We start from the raw sequence: 15,273 nt of genomic DNA, 5'->3' as shown, positions 1-15,273 counted from the left end.
TTTTCTAATTGTGACCAGAAACATAATCAAAATATTTCTAACTGGTTCTGAGTAGATAGAATTTAAAATGCATGCTTTACATACATATGGATGTTATATAGTCACATATGTGTGTGTGTGTGTGTGTGTGTGTATGTGTGTGTGTAAGTGTATATGTATATGATATATGTATATATATTTGGATCTCCAAGATTATATATAAGAAAAAAATCACCAAGAAGGTAAATTAAACCCAGATAAATGAGTAAGATGTCTTCAAGAGAGGATGTAAGGGGAAGAGGACAGAAAGCCGATCTGAGAGAGAGGGACTCAGCATGCCTAGTGATGTCAGGAGCAATGCACCTAAGCCTGAAAGAAAAAGTGCAACCAGCTAAGCCAATGAAGGTGACACATGAGAAGCACTGACACAAGTTTTTCTGGTGGCTGTTGAGTAGAGTGGAAAGATGAAAGAATCCATTTGGGGTGATGTCACCAGCAGTCAGTCAGGAGCCATGCTGCCTCAGATGTGTGTCCTGTAGGTTACAGAAATGCCACTGACACATTTGTGAAGGCCACTCTTTCCATGAAAGGTGGAAGATAAATCTATACATGTCTTTGGCTCAATTTTTCTTTTCAAATTATTTTAAACTAATAAATTAACAACAATTGCTGAGCTTTTTCATGTTCTATGCATTTATTGACATTTATTTTTTTATTTTTCAAAGAATGTCACAGAACCAGCAAGATGGCTCCACAATTGAGGGCATTTGCCAAGAGGCCTGATGACTTTAGTTTCATTCCCTGTACCCATATGAGGAAAGGACAGAACCTCAAAAGTTGCTCTCTGACCTCCATATATTCGACAACAATATGTGGAGACAAATAAGGAAGCACATAAGCAAAATAACAGAAGTGATCTTGGAATATACATGTCTCTGTCAGTTGAGCCCATGATTACCACAGTATTTCCATGGTCAGACTAAGACTTTTGCTTTGTTTTATACTCGCATCCTCATGAATTTACTGCGACATTTTTCAGAAGCTATATGATAAATGATGATGCAATTATTTCAAGGAATTTGTATTTGTATTTCATCTGTAAATATTGGTATCAGCCTGTGAAACCCACGCAAGCCAAAGCCTTGCTAATTCCTCAATGATGTTTTGTTGTTGTTGTTGTTGTTTTGGTTTATCTGTTTCTTTTGATGTTTTGGTAGTGGTTGATATGTTGTACCACCATGCTGGTATTATTGGGCTTTCAGGGTTCACAGATGAGTAAGGCAGATTATGTTTTTTTCTCCCACAGTCTGCATGACATCTTCTAGAGCTTATAAAATTGATCATTAGGGTTGAAGCTGCTCATTACCATCAGTTGGTGTCGTGATGTTCTGTGACTCAAGTATTTAGTCACTTCAGGAACAGTGTGTTTCTGACACATTTTGGTGGGTGAACAAAAGCATTAAAACAAACTTATAATATCTAGATAATCCACTGGAAAGCAGCTCCGAAGGAGGCAAACCAGCCTGGTTCTGGACATTTTCTTAGTTTGTCTTTGTTTTCTTGTTTACTTTATAATATGTTTGTTGCCATTTTATAGTATCATTGTATGTATTTAACTCATTTTTATATATGTGTATATTTTAGGAAGCCTCTACATTAATAGATGTTTATCATGACTATTGAAAATGCCTTGAGAATCAGCTATCCCTCTTATTATTTTTAGTCCACACTGCACTGTCAACTCCCCACCTCAGTGGAACACACCAGTATCATTATTGCCCAGGGAATAAAGGTAACTATCAGTCCTTCGATCTGTGAACTCTGCCAACAATAGTAATGATAGGGCTGACAAAGTTTCCCCATTGGTGCACTAATGGCGTGGACATTGTGAAAAGAACAACCACATTCTAATCAGGTTTATGTCCTATGCCACAAGATGAAACATGTGGAACCTGGCAACATTACCAAACAAAGAAACTCTGGGGAGACAACTCAAAAGTACAAAAGGAGAATATACAATGTTTTCTTTTGTCATCATAGATCATTTTTATCTATCTATGTATTCATCCATCCATCCATCCATCCATCCATCTATCCATCCATCCATCCACCCACCCACCCATCTATCCATCCATCTATCCTCCTCTCATATATTACATCCTAACCACAGCTTCCCCTCCCTCCACTACTCCCACTTCCCTCACCTTACCTCTCCCCCAGATCCACTTCTACATTTCTTTTCAGAAAAGAGCAAGCTTCCCACAGATATCAACTGAGCATAGCATTATAAGTTACAGTATGACTAGGCACTTACCCTCATGTCAAGTTGGAAAAGGAAACCCTGTAGAAGAAAAATTGTTCCAAAAGAAAGCCAAATAGTCAAATAGGATCTCCATCTCTACTGTTAGGAGTTCCCTAAGAACAACCAACTGCACAACCATAACGTATACACACAGGACTTAGCTCAAACCTATATGGGGTCACTGATTATTGCTTCAGTGTATGTGAGCCCCTACGAGCCCTGCTTACTTGATTCTGTGGGTCATTATATCCTATACCTTTCATCCTTCTGACTTCTAGGATCCTCCCTCCTTTCTTCCATGGGAGGTTCCTGAGCTTGGCCTAATGTTTAGTTAGAGATATATACATCTGCTTCATCAGCTGCTAGTGGACATCTCTGATAACAACTGGACAAGAGATCAATTTATGACTATAGCAGAAGGTCATTAGGAATCATGTCATGGGTTCTGCTTTTGTTGTCTTCACTGATGGAGGTGGTGGTGGTGTTAGTAGTGAGGTTTTTGTTTTTGATTTGTTTTGTTTTGTGCGTGTTTTGTTTTTGTTGTTGCCAATGTGTTTGCTTCTATCCTGGGTGGGTACTGTAAAGTGTGGGATCCCCTTCATGGTATAGGCATCAAGTTGAACTAGTCACTTGTTGGCCACTACCACAAATTCAGTGTCAATCTTAAGGCAGCACATCTTGGAGGAAGAACAAATTGTACGTTGCTGGTTTTGTGGCTGAAGGGAGTGATGTCCCAATATGACCACTAGAATCCTTGACATGTTACAGAAGTCCAGTACAGGCCCCATGGCCACCATAGGAATCTTCAGTGTGTTCATTCTTGTCTTCTGTGCCAATGCATCCAAGGCTGTTTCTCACTTTCTCTTTCATCAGGCTTAGTGTGTCTGGTTCTATTTTGAGGCCTTTGATTCATTTGGACATGAGTTTTATCCAGGGTAAAATGATAAGGATTTATTTGCACTTTTCTACATGCAGATATACAGTTAGACCAGCAACATTTATTGGAGATGCATTCTTTTTTTTTTCATTAAAATTTTCTGGCTTCTTTATAAAATATCAGGTGTTCACAGATATGTGGATTTATGTCTGAGTCTTCCACTGCACTTCTTTATCAACCTGTCTGTTATGCCAATACTTGAGATTTTTTACTCCTATAGCTCTAATAGAGCCTGAAACCAGAGATTGGTGATATTTCCAAAAGTTATTTTATTTTACTGAAGGTTTTTTTGTTTAGTTTCTTTTGTTTTTTTTTTTTTCATATATTGTTGAGATTTTGAGATTTGTTCTTCCAAGCTATTTAAAGAATTGTGTTGGAATTTTGGTGGAGATTACAGTGAATCAGTATTTTGCTTTTAGGGAGATGGCCACATTTTACTAAGTTAATCTTACCAACTCATGAGCATGGGAGATCTTTCCATCTTCTAATACCTTCTTCAGTTTATTTCTTCAAATGATCGAATATTTTTTATATATGATCATTACTTGCTTGCATAGAGCTATTCTAGATATTTTATATTATTTGAGGATATTCTGAATTATGCTGTTTCCTTGAGTTCTTTTCAGCTCATTTTCTGTTTGTATCTAGTGGGGCTACTAATTTTTTTATTATTATTTAAGCTTGTATTCAGTCACATTGCTAAGACTTTTTATCAACTGTAGGAGTTTCCTGGTAGAATTTTTGGAATTGCTTAGGTATACTATCATATAATCTGAAAATAACAATACTTTGCTTTATCATTTATAGCTGTTTATCCCCTTGTTCTTCTTCAGTTGTGCTATTGTTCTAGCTAGAACTTTATGTTCTTTTCTGAACAGATATAGAAAGTGTAGACTGTCTGCCTTGTTTCTGATTTTAGTGGAACTGCTTTGTATTTCTCTCTATTTAGTTTGATATTGACTATAGGTTGGGTGTAAATTGCCCTTATTATGTTTAGGCGTGTCACTTGTATCTCTTATTCCTCCAAAATTTTTACCATGAAAAGGAGTTGAATAATGTCACAGACCTTTTCTGCATTTAATAAAATGTTCAGAATTTTTTTCTTTCAATTTGTTTTTATAGTGGATCACATTGACTGATTTATTATGTTAAACTATTCCTGAATTTTTGGGATGAAGCCTACTTGATCATGGTGGATGATCTTTTGACATATTCTTGAACTCTGAGAGTATCTTACTGAGAGTTTTTGCATCTATGTTTATGAGAGAATTTGTTCTACAATTCTCTTTCTTTTCTGATTTTTTTTTTTTTTGTGTGTCATTTGGATATCGTGGTGACTGTGGCTTCATTAAATGAATTAGCCAATGTCCTTTCTAGTTATATTTTGCAGAATCATTTAAAGGGTATTGGTATCTTTCAGGACTTGTTTTGTGCCTGAGCATGTGGTCAATTGTGTACAAAGTTCCAGGACTTGCTGAAAAGAAGGTCTATTCTTTTGTGTTTGGGTGAAATGTCTTTTAGATCTATCCTAAATCCATTTGCTTCAAAATGTCTACTAGTTACAATATTTCCCATTTTAATTTTGGTCTGCAATGGGATCTTATATCCTCTTATGGTGCATCTGAGGACAGCTACAGTGTACTCATATATGTAAAGTAAATAAACATTTTAAAATAAAAACCTATCTATTGGTTTCCTAGTCCAAAGGAAGGGCTGACTGCTCTGTATAAAACAGCTTCTACTTCCTCTTCTCAGTGACTCACAGAACAAAGTACATTTTAAGGAGGAACTGAGAGCAAGAGGCAAATACTGGAATGTAAACAAATAAAAGAATTCTGAAGAAGATCTCTGACAAATTGTGCCCCACTTTATTATTTTCCTAAACTGTTTTACTATCAATTTCTCTCCTTTAAATATAAAGGACTAATAGTTTACAGATAGAGTGATCCGTACCACAAAGATGACAAGATTCTGTGATCTTTTTGAGAAATATTGCTTAAATTCTTGAATAAGGGTTAACCACTCAATTAACAGATACGGTCACCAAGTGTTTTTGGACTTTCATCACAAAGCACCACAGCTGAATATCTTGAAACAAACTCATTGTCTCCTGTTATAGAATCTGGAAGTCTAATACCATAGTCTTTTCAGTCTGTTGCTTCTCCAGATGTTGGTTTTAGTTTGCAGGTGGCCATTTTCTCTGCTTCTCCCTGGTTTCCTTATAAGCATCTGTGCCATAAAGCCTTTTATCATAAGGTCACTAATATATTAAAACAAGACTAATTTAATCATCATCACATTTAAATTTAGCTACTTCTTTATAAACCTTAGCAAAACTACACTTAGGTTTAGAAGTTAAGTATTTAACACATGAATTTTAGGTAACATAATTTACTCCAAGATACTTTAAGTAAAAAATAGAAAGATTTTTATCAGATTTCCAGATCATATCATAGGTCAAAAGGCAAGAGACCATTCATCCTGGGTATTATGAAGTATTTTATACACAGTCATCCTATAATACATATATCATTTAAAAAATTTTTAAACATTTAATTGTTCATAATATTTAATTGTATTGATCAAGATACAGAATCCAATATTCTATGAAGAAAACTGAAATGAAAAAAATGTATGAAATATATAGTTATGGACATATTACTAAACGAAGAAAGTAGAAAGACTATAACACACACACACACACACACACACACACACACACACACAAAAAAAACCAGTAATTATAACCTACAACTAAACCTAAGGCACATGCATGAGAGGAACTAAAGTTATCATCAATAATACCTCTAATTTTAGTTTACAAATTCAGACCCACAGAAGATATTAGAAAGAAAAATTCAAACTAAGGAGTTTAGCTGCACCTACGAAAACAATTGAGACAAATAAGCTCTCTCTACCCCCCCTCTCCCCCTCCCTCCCTCCCTCTCTCTCTCTCTCTCTCTCTCTCTCTCTCTCTCTCTCTCTCCTTCCCTCACACACAGACACACAGATACACACACATAGCCTACACACAAACAGCACCATCACTATCACCACCAGCACAGCATAACAGGTATTAACAACCACTGGTCATTAATAACTCTCAATATGGACTCAGTTCCCTAATAAAAAGACACAGAATACAAGAATAGATATAAAAACAGTCTTCTAGTGCATGCAAGAGACAGAATTTAACATCAAAGGTGTATATTGCTAAAGAGTAAAGCGTTGGGAAAAGACTTTCTAAGCAAATGTACCTAAGTGAGGTGGTTAGCCATTGTGATATTAAATCAAATAGACTTCAAACCAAAATTAATCTAAATTGACAGATAAGGACACTTCATACTCATCAAAGAAAAATACACCAAGATGACATTTCAATCCTTAAATCTATGCCAAAAAAAAAAAAAAAAAAAAAACCAAGACCACATTTATAAAAGAAACATTACTGAAGCTTAGATTGTAATCAGCCTTCAGAAATCAATAGTGGGAGACTTTAGTACCATACTCTCACCAATGAGCATCTCATTCAGCCACCATGGGGTTGCTGGGAATTAAACTCAGGACCTCTGGAAGAGCAGTCAGTGCCCTTAACCACTGAGCCATCTCTCCAGCCCCGACCAATAGATATTTTTAAAAACTAGTTTAAATTAGTTTAAAAATTAGTTTAAATGTTTGTTGCAGAATAGGATCTTTCAATTATTAAGCTTGAATCTTTCTCCTGACCTCCCCTCCCTCACCACCAAGGCATTTGCCTCCTGCTTGTCTCTATGGCCAATTTAGATGGAAGATCTTTGCTATTGTCCAATCTATTCCTTGAAAATACTAATTGGTAATGAGTGCAATTTCATTCCTTTCTGTTTCACATTTTGAATATTCTCTCTCATCTTTTCATCTCTTTGTCTTTGTGCTCTGTATTCTGGGTGAGTTTCTCAAGATTTCCTTAATCATTGACTTAATTTTATGTAGTGTCGATTTTGCTCTTTTTCTTAGGAAAGCTGATCCGAATTCAAATATTTTATTTCAGCTTCCTCACAATACTTTCGTGTTTCATCCTGTTCTCTTTTAAATCTGCCTCTTACTCATTCAGCATGCCTTTCATCTGAGCTGGTTTTGTCTTATTTAATGCTTTATCCCTTCCTTCAGTGTTCATGGGCTTTCAGTTAATAACAAATACAAGATTAGCCTTCTTAGAATACTTTTACTGGCTGAGGAACATCTTTCAAATGTTTATTTTCATTTCAGCCAATTCATTATTTTTTCAACTGACCATAAGATGCAGAGTCTTTCCATAGCATTCTTGGGGAGTGTGTCCAAATGTCCTGCAGGATAGGCATATGTCAGTATTATGAGAGTGGACATGTTTGTGTTTCATACTTTTTTTAAGATGGCTAGTTGAGTTGCTTTTCCAGCTCCCAGGGTGGATATTGGTTGTCCTCACTGCTTATTCAGGAGTTCAGTGGTCCCTCCACTGCCAGGAAAAACAACTTCTGAGAATATTGCCTGTTCTTCCTACAAGTTTTACTGATAAATGACCACACTAGTACAAGAGCTAAATGCCTACTCCAAAAGCAAATCTACACTGACCAGGCTTTTTGTGTTTAACTCAGTGATGTTTCTCAAAACAACCTCCAAACAAATAATTTTAAAAGCTGTTCTGAGTCTTCAGGTAGTAATATTTCCAGTTTCCTGAGGATTTCCAGAGTGGTTGTACCAGGGTACAACCCCAAAAACACTGGAGGAGTGTTCCTCTTTCTCCACATCCTCACCAGCATCTGCTGTCATCTGAGTTTTTGATCTTAACCATTCTGATTGGTGTGAGATGGAATCTCAGGGTTGTTTTGATTTGCATTTCCCTGATGACTAGGGATGGTGAGCATTTCTGTAGGTGCTTCTTGTCCATTTGCTATTCCTCAGTTGAGAATTCTTTGTTTAGCTCTGTACCCCATTTTTAATAGGATTGTTTGATTCTCTAGAGTCTGTTTTCTTGAGTGTTTTTGTATATATCTGGGCATATACCCCAGAGATGCTCTAACAAATAACAAGGACACATGCCTCACCATGTTCATAGCAGCCTTATTTATACTAGCCAGAAACTGGAAAGAGCCCAGATGTCCTTCAACAGAGGAATGGATACATAAAATGTGGTATATTTACTCAATGGATTACTACTCAGCTATTAGAAACAATGACTTTACAAAATTCCTAGGCAAATGGAGGAACTAGAGAATATCTTCCTGAGTGAGGTAACCTAGTCACAAAGGAACACACATGGTATGTAATCACTAATAATTGGATACTAGCCCTGGAAAGCTCTGAATAACTGAAAATCAACTTACAGACGTTATGAAGCTCAAAAAGAAGGAAGGCAAAAATGTGGAAGCCTCAGTCCTTCTTCGCAATAGGAAAAGAAAAAGAAAAAGAAAAGAAATGTGTATTCATCATATATTGTTATGTAACATATTTTGTAAGCTATAATAATATTTTATAAAACAAATAAATTAATAAAACAGCTGTTCTGAATGAGATACAAGTGTGTAATTGTTCTGAATGGCTCAGAAAGAAGCTTTCTGATAGTGAAGAGATGTGCAGAATCTCCTCTGTTAAGACATCAAGTTTTTGACACAAACACACAGTGGGATTGGATGGAAATGTCCCTCTTTGTTCCTGCCTGGCCCTTATAATCTGCCTTAGGGCTCCTTTACTTTGGTCATGGAAATTCCTCCCGGGGTCACACAGACTGTAAAGAATGTGCCTGGGTACCTGCACTACAGAAACGGTGCTGGGTTTGTGCATTTGCATAGACATATGAAAAGGAAAGTTTGATCATATATTTTATAGCAATTGGAGGGCTATATTCTTTTGGCCCCACATTTTGGAGGGTCAAGAACCAGAACTGTAAAGAGAAATGTGCCAGGGTCAGAATATAAATTAGGCAAACTCAAATTTGAACGAGTAAATAAAACATTTAAATATAGAGCTATAAATGGTTCAAAAGAAATTGAGTTAAAAAAAAAAAGAAACACTAGACATGCAAGCTAGCTAAAAGAAGCTCCTGGAACTGAGAAAGATCTACTGAATTTGTTATTTATTGAAATATAGAAATTCTCCTATCTGTGGCTGCTTTCATGACTAGTGAGAAGTTTCCAAGGCCAAGTGATCTTAACTAATCTATTATCATTATTAATCCTCAAAGCAAAAATTAATGTAAGCACTATCTTAATGTTCTTTCTCTTAAGTGCTAAGGACTAGACCTAGGGAACATGCAAAGAAGGAGCCTCAGTCACATGGACCAAGTTGCCTGTGTTGGAGCTAAATTTTGGACTTCTATTAAATCTGATTACATTATCCTTAAGATGCTATTTCATATTTTATGAAATGTTCAGATTTTCTATTGCTCGAGAGTGAGAAAGTAAATGGGACAAAGAGTAGGTACTGGAACCTTTAGCTGCAATGGCATATAGTAATATCTGGGCCTTTAAGTAATGGGAGTTGTAGTCTGTGTGAAATGAAGAAGACCGACCAACTAAGCAGCGTTTATATTCCTCAACACCAAAAAGTATGAAATAATAAATGTGACTGGCTATATCACTAAGCCTGGTGGATTCCTATTTGGTCACTGAGTTACTCCATTCAGTGCCTACAATTCAAATAAAAGCATCTGTTTTTCTACAAACATGTCAAATATCTATTATAGTATTAGTAATACTTTTACTTATATCACCCAATTCATGCAAGTTTCAAGCTATTTCTTGAGTGTACATTTCTTGAAAGTAACAACCATATGTAAAATAAATATCCAATAAATGACAAACACAAAATTTAATATTATATATCAAATGGGAAAGTTATATTGCAATGGGCTTAAGGAACTCTACTGTTTTACCAATAAAAGTACCCATTTCTATGAAATTACAGCATACATTTTATTTTTCATTTGAAATTAAATATAGTGCTAAAAATTCTAGGTATAATTAAGCTTTGAAGGTCAGTTTAAATTTGTGTATTTTTACTAAGTTTATCTTTAGGATTTTTGTTGAAAAATAATTTAGCACATAACATCTTACACCAGAGATTAAAGAACATGACTAATCAATAGCACTATCAATGTTGGGGGCAAAAATTATGTTTGAACACTTAAGAGTACAGTTCGCTTTTGCAGGTGACCTGAACTAATTTCACTTCTTATTGCCCAACTCAGACAGTTTACAATTTCTGTATTATTATTGTTCCTGTTGTTACTATTATCATTATTGTTTTATTTACTAACAATCCAGCCGCGGTTTTTTCCTTCTTTGTCAAAGACCAAGTGTCTGTAGTCATGTGGGTTTATTTCTGGTTCTTCAGTTCTATTCCATTATTGACCTGTCTATCTTGTTAACAATACCATGCAGTTGTTGTTACTATTGCTTTGTAGTACAGCTTGAGATAAAGGATGGTGATTCCTCCAGAAATTCTTTTATTGTTAAGAATTGTTTTTGCAATTGTGTTTTATTGTCTGTTTCCATATGAAATTTCCATATGAATTTTTTTTCCATGTCTGTGAAGTGTTGAAATCTTGATGAGAACTGCATTGAATATGTAGATTGCTTTTGGTGAGGTGGCTATTTTTACTATATTAATCCTACCAGTCCATGGGCTTGAGAGATCTTTTCTTCTTCTAAAAACTTTTTTCAATTTCTTTTGTCAGTGCTTTGAAGTCCTTGTCTTACAGATCTTTCACTTGCTTGGTAAGAGTTATACTGAGATATTTTATACTATTTGTGGTTATTGTAAAGGGTTTTCTCTAATTTCTTCCTCAGCCTGTATATTATTTATACAAACGAAAACTATTGATTTGTTTGCAATAATTTTATATGCAGCCACATTGCTGAAGTTATCAGCTGTAGAAATTCTCTGGTAGAATTTTTGGGGTCGATTATGTGTACTACCATATCATTCGCAAATAGCAATACTGTGACTTCTTCTTTTACAATTTGTGTTTCCATGATCTCATTTTGTTGTCATATTGCTCTACCTAAAACTTTCAGTAGTATATTGAATAGATAGGGCGAATGCACAGCCTTGTGTTGTTGCTAATTTTAGATGGGATTGCATCAAGAATCTTTTCATTTCATTTGATACTGGCTTTTGGTTTGCTGTATATTGCTTTAATTATATTTACGTAAGAGCATTGAATTCTTTAATTCTTCAATACTTTTAACATGTAGCAGTGTTTAATTTTGTCAAATGATTTTTCAACATCTGATGAGATTATTGTGTGATTATTTTTCTTTTGAGTTTGTTTATATAGTGGATTGTGTTAATAGATCTTCACATGCTGAACCATTCCTGATACTTGGGATAAAGCCTACTTGATCATGGTAAACGATGGTGTTTAAGTGTTTTTGGAATCAGTTTGTGAGAATTTTGTTGAATATTTTTTCATTGATATTCATAAGCATGATTGGTGTGAAGTTTTCTTTCTTTCTTGGGTCTTTTATAGATTTCTGATTAACTGTGGCTTTATCAAATGAATTAAGTAGTGTTCCTTCTCTTTCTACTTATTAGAATAGTTTGAAGAGTGTTTGGATTAGCTCTTCTTTGAAGGTCTGATAGAATTCTTCAATAAAGCCATCTGGCCCTGGTCAGGTTTTTTGGGGGAAGGGGTGTGGATGGGAGATTTTTAATGATTTCTTAAATCCTTAGGGGATATGGAGTTGTTTAGCTAGTTTACCTGCTTTTGATTTACTTTTGGTACATGGTACTTGTCTAAAAGGTCATCCAGTTCATCTAGACTTTCCAGTTTTTGTAGAATAAAGGTTTTTGTAGTGGGATCTAATTTTCTATTTAATTTCCTCAATTTCCATTATTATGTCTGCCTTTTCATTTCTGATTTTGTTAATTTTGATACCGTGTCTGTGTCATTTAGCTAAGTTGGCTAATCGATGTCTAATCTTGTTGATTTTTTTTAAAAAAAGAAAAAAGAGCTCTGAGTTTTATTGATTTTTTTTTTTTTTTTTTTTTTTGTATATTTGTCCTTGTTTCTAACTGGTTGATTTCAGCTCCAAGTTTGACCTTTTATTGCCTTCTACTCCTCTTAGGTGTGCTTACTTCTTTCTGTTCTAGAGCTTTCAGGTGTGCCCTTAAGTTGCTAGAGTAAAACCTCTCCCTATGTAGGTACTCATTGCTATGAATTTTCCCCTTAGCACTGCTTTCACTGTATCCCATAAGTTTCAGTATCTTATGCCTCCATTTTCATTAAATTCTAGAAAGTCTTTAATTTTTGTATTTCTTCCCTGGCCAAGTAGTTATTGAGTAAAGATTTGTGCAGCTTCCATGTGCATAAAGGTTTTCAGTTGTTTTGTTATTATTGAAGACCAGTCTTAGTTTATTGAGATCTGCTAAAATACATGGCATCATTTCATTCTTGTATCTGTTAAGCCTTGTTTTGGGTCCTATTATATAGTCAATTTTGGAGAAGTTACTATGAGATGCTGAGAAGAAAGTGAATTGCTTTAAGGAAGTGAAATGTTCTGTAGACATCTGTTAAATCTATTTGGTTCATACATTCTTTTAATTTCACTGTTTTTCTGTTTGGTTTTTGTTTTTATATTCTGCTCATTGGTAAGAGTGAAGTGTTGAAGTCTTTCTCTATTATTGTGTGAGGGTCAATGTGTGTTTTAAGCTTTAGTAAGGTTTCTTTTATGAATTTTGCTATTGAATTTGGGACATAGATGTTCAGAATTGAGACTTCATCAATGAGGGTGCTTCCTCTGATGAATGTGTAGTATTCTTCTCCATTTTGTTTGATAACTTTTAGTTGAAAGTCCATTTTACTAGATATTAGAATGACAATTTCTGCTTGTTTCTTTGGACTATTTGCTTGGAAACCTTTTTTCCAGCCTTTTACTCTGAGGTAGTATCTGTCTTTGTCAGTGAGGTATGTTTCTTGTATGTAGCAAAATGCTGAATCCAGTCTGTTAGCTTATGTCATTTTTTCAGCAATTGAGTCTGTTGATGTTGAGAGATATTAAAGTCAGATAAATATTAGATCCTGTTATATTTGTTCTTGTGGGTGATGTTATGTTTGTGTGTGTGTACATGTGCATGTGTGCACGTGTGTGTATGTGTGTGTGTGGGAGAGAGAGAGAGAGAGAGAGAGAGAGAGAGAGAGAGAGAGAGAGAGAGAGAGAGACTCTCTTCTTTTGAGTTCATTGTGAGATGATTAATTTCTTGTTGTTGACCTTTGGTATAGGTACTCTCCTTGTTTTGAAGTTTTCCTTCTATTATCCTCTGTGGAGCTAATATACACATCCATATACATACACATACACGTATACATATATATGTAGTTTAAATTTTATTTCTCATGGAATATTTTGTCTTCTCTATCTATGATGATTGAGAGTTTTGCTGGGTATAGTAGCCTGGTTTGCCATTTTTGTTCTCCTAAGGTCTGTATGATATTTGTCCAGGATCTTTCATATTGTTTCTTTTTCTAATTGGCTTTCAGAGTGTCTCTTGAGGAATCCAGTATTATTCTGATAGTTCTGCTTTTATATGTTACTTGGCCATTTTCTCTTATTTCTTTTAATATTCTTTCTTTGATCTGTGCATTTAGTGTTTTTATTTTTACACAATGGGAGGATTTTCTTTTCTGGTTCAATCTATTGGGTGTTCTGTAGGTTTCTTATACTTTTATGGCCATCTCATTCTTTAGGATGGAGACGTTTTCTTCTATAATTTTGTTGTAAATAGTGTCTGGACCATTGAGCTGAGAATCTTCATTCTTTTCTATTTCTATTATTTTTACGTTTTGGTGTTTTTGTTGTGTCCCAAATTTTCTGCATATTTTGAGTTAGGAATTTTTTATGCTTTGTATTTTCTTTGACCAGTATGTCATTATCTTCTATGGTATCTTCTATGTATAAAATTCTCTATCTCTTTTATTCTGTTGGTGAAACTTGCATCTGTAGTACCTGAAATCCTTTCTATGTTTTTCATTTTCAGGATTACTTCTATTTGTGATTTCTTTTTTTTTTTTTTCTCTACTTCCAATTTTAGGTCTTAGACTGCTTTGTCCAATTCTTTCACCTATTTGATTGTGTTTTCTTGTATTTATTTGGTGGATCTATTTGTTTCCTCTTTAAGGGCTTCTACCTACTTAACTGTGTTTTCCTGTATTTCTTTAAGTGAGTTATTTATATCCTCCATATAGGTCTTTATCATCTTTATGAGATGAGATTTTATGTCAGCATCATACTTTTCAGGTATGTTAGAGTAACCAGGGTTTTCTGTGGTGGGAGAATTGTTTTCTGATGGTGTCAAAGTATATTGGCTTCTGTTGCTTATCATCTTGTACTTGCCTCTCACCATCTGGTTATCTCTGGTGTTAGTTGGCCTAGATGTATCTGTCTGGAGCCTTCCTCCTGTGTCCCTGGGTTACAATAGTTCTGGGAGATATGTGGCCCCGGCTGCAGCAGATGGTATTAGTAGGGAGGAGAGTTCATAGTTTCTTATAACTTCAGCTACAAGAGATCCTATGTCCTGTCATGGACTCTTCAAGCACCCATATGTACATGTGCACACACCCACATGCATGCTCAGGAACATTCATACAAATACACATACATGTAGTTAAAATAGAATAAAATTTAAGAGTAATGTATTGGAATTTATATACAAAATGGTATAAAATATGTAGGAGAATTTAAAGTTCTAACATGCTTGTAATATCAAAGTAAACTTAAAGTGAAACAATGGTATACATCTAAAAGCAACCACAATTAGTGTTTAATATGTTTGCATGTATGTAGTTTCATGAGAATGTAAAAAATATTCATGGCAATTTGTATATATTAAAATTTAACTTTTAGGGTAATTCATTTATTAATTTTGCTTTAAATTCTATGTTGATCATTTATTTTATAAAGACATTCTGTTAAAGGCTAAGTACAACCAAGCCTATCCCTGTCTGTACATTGTCTAGTTATATTCTTCATGTTAAATATCATCTACTTCAAAAAGATTCTCATATGAAATTTGAGTGCTTATATAAGTGTAATATATATAT

This window comes from Micromys minutus (genome assembly GCF_963924665.1).
Source record: "Micromys minutus genome assembly, chromosome: 23".
Classification (NCBI taxonomy): domain Eukaryota; kingdom Metazoa; phylum Chordata; class Mammalia; order Rodentia; family Muridae; genus Micromys; species Micromys minutus.
Note: the sequence above shows the minus strand (reverse complement) of the source record.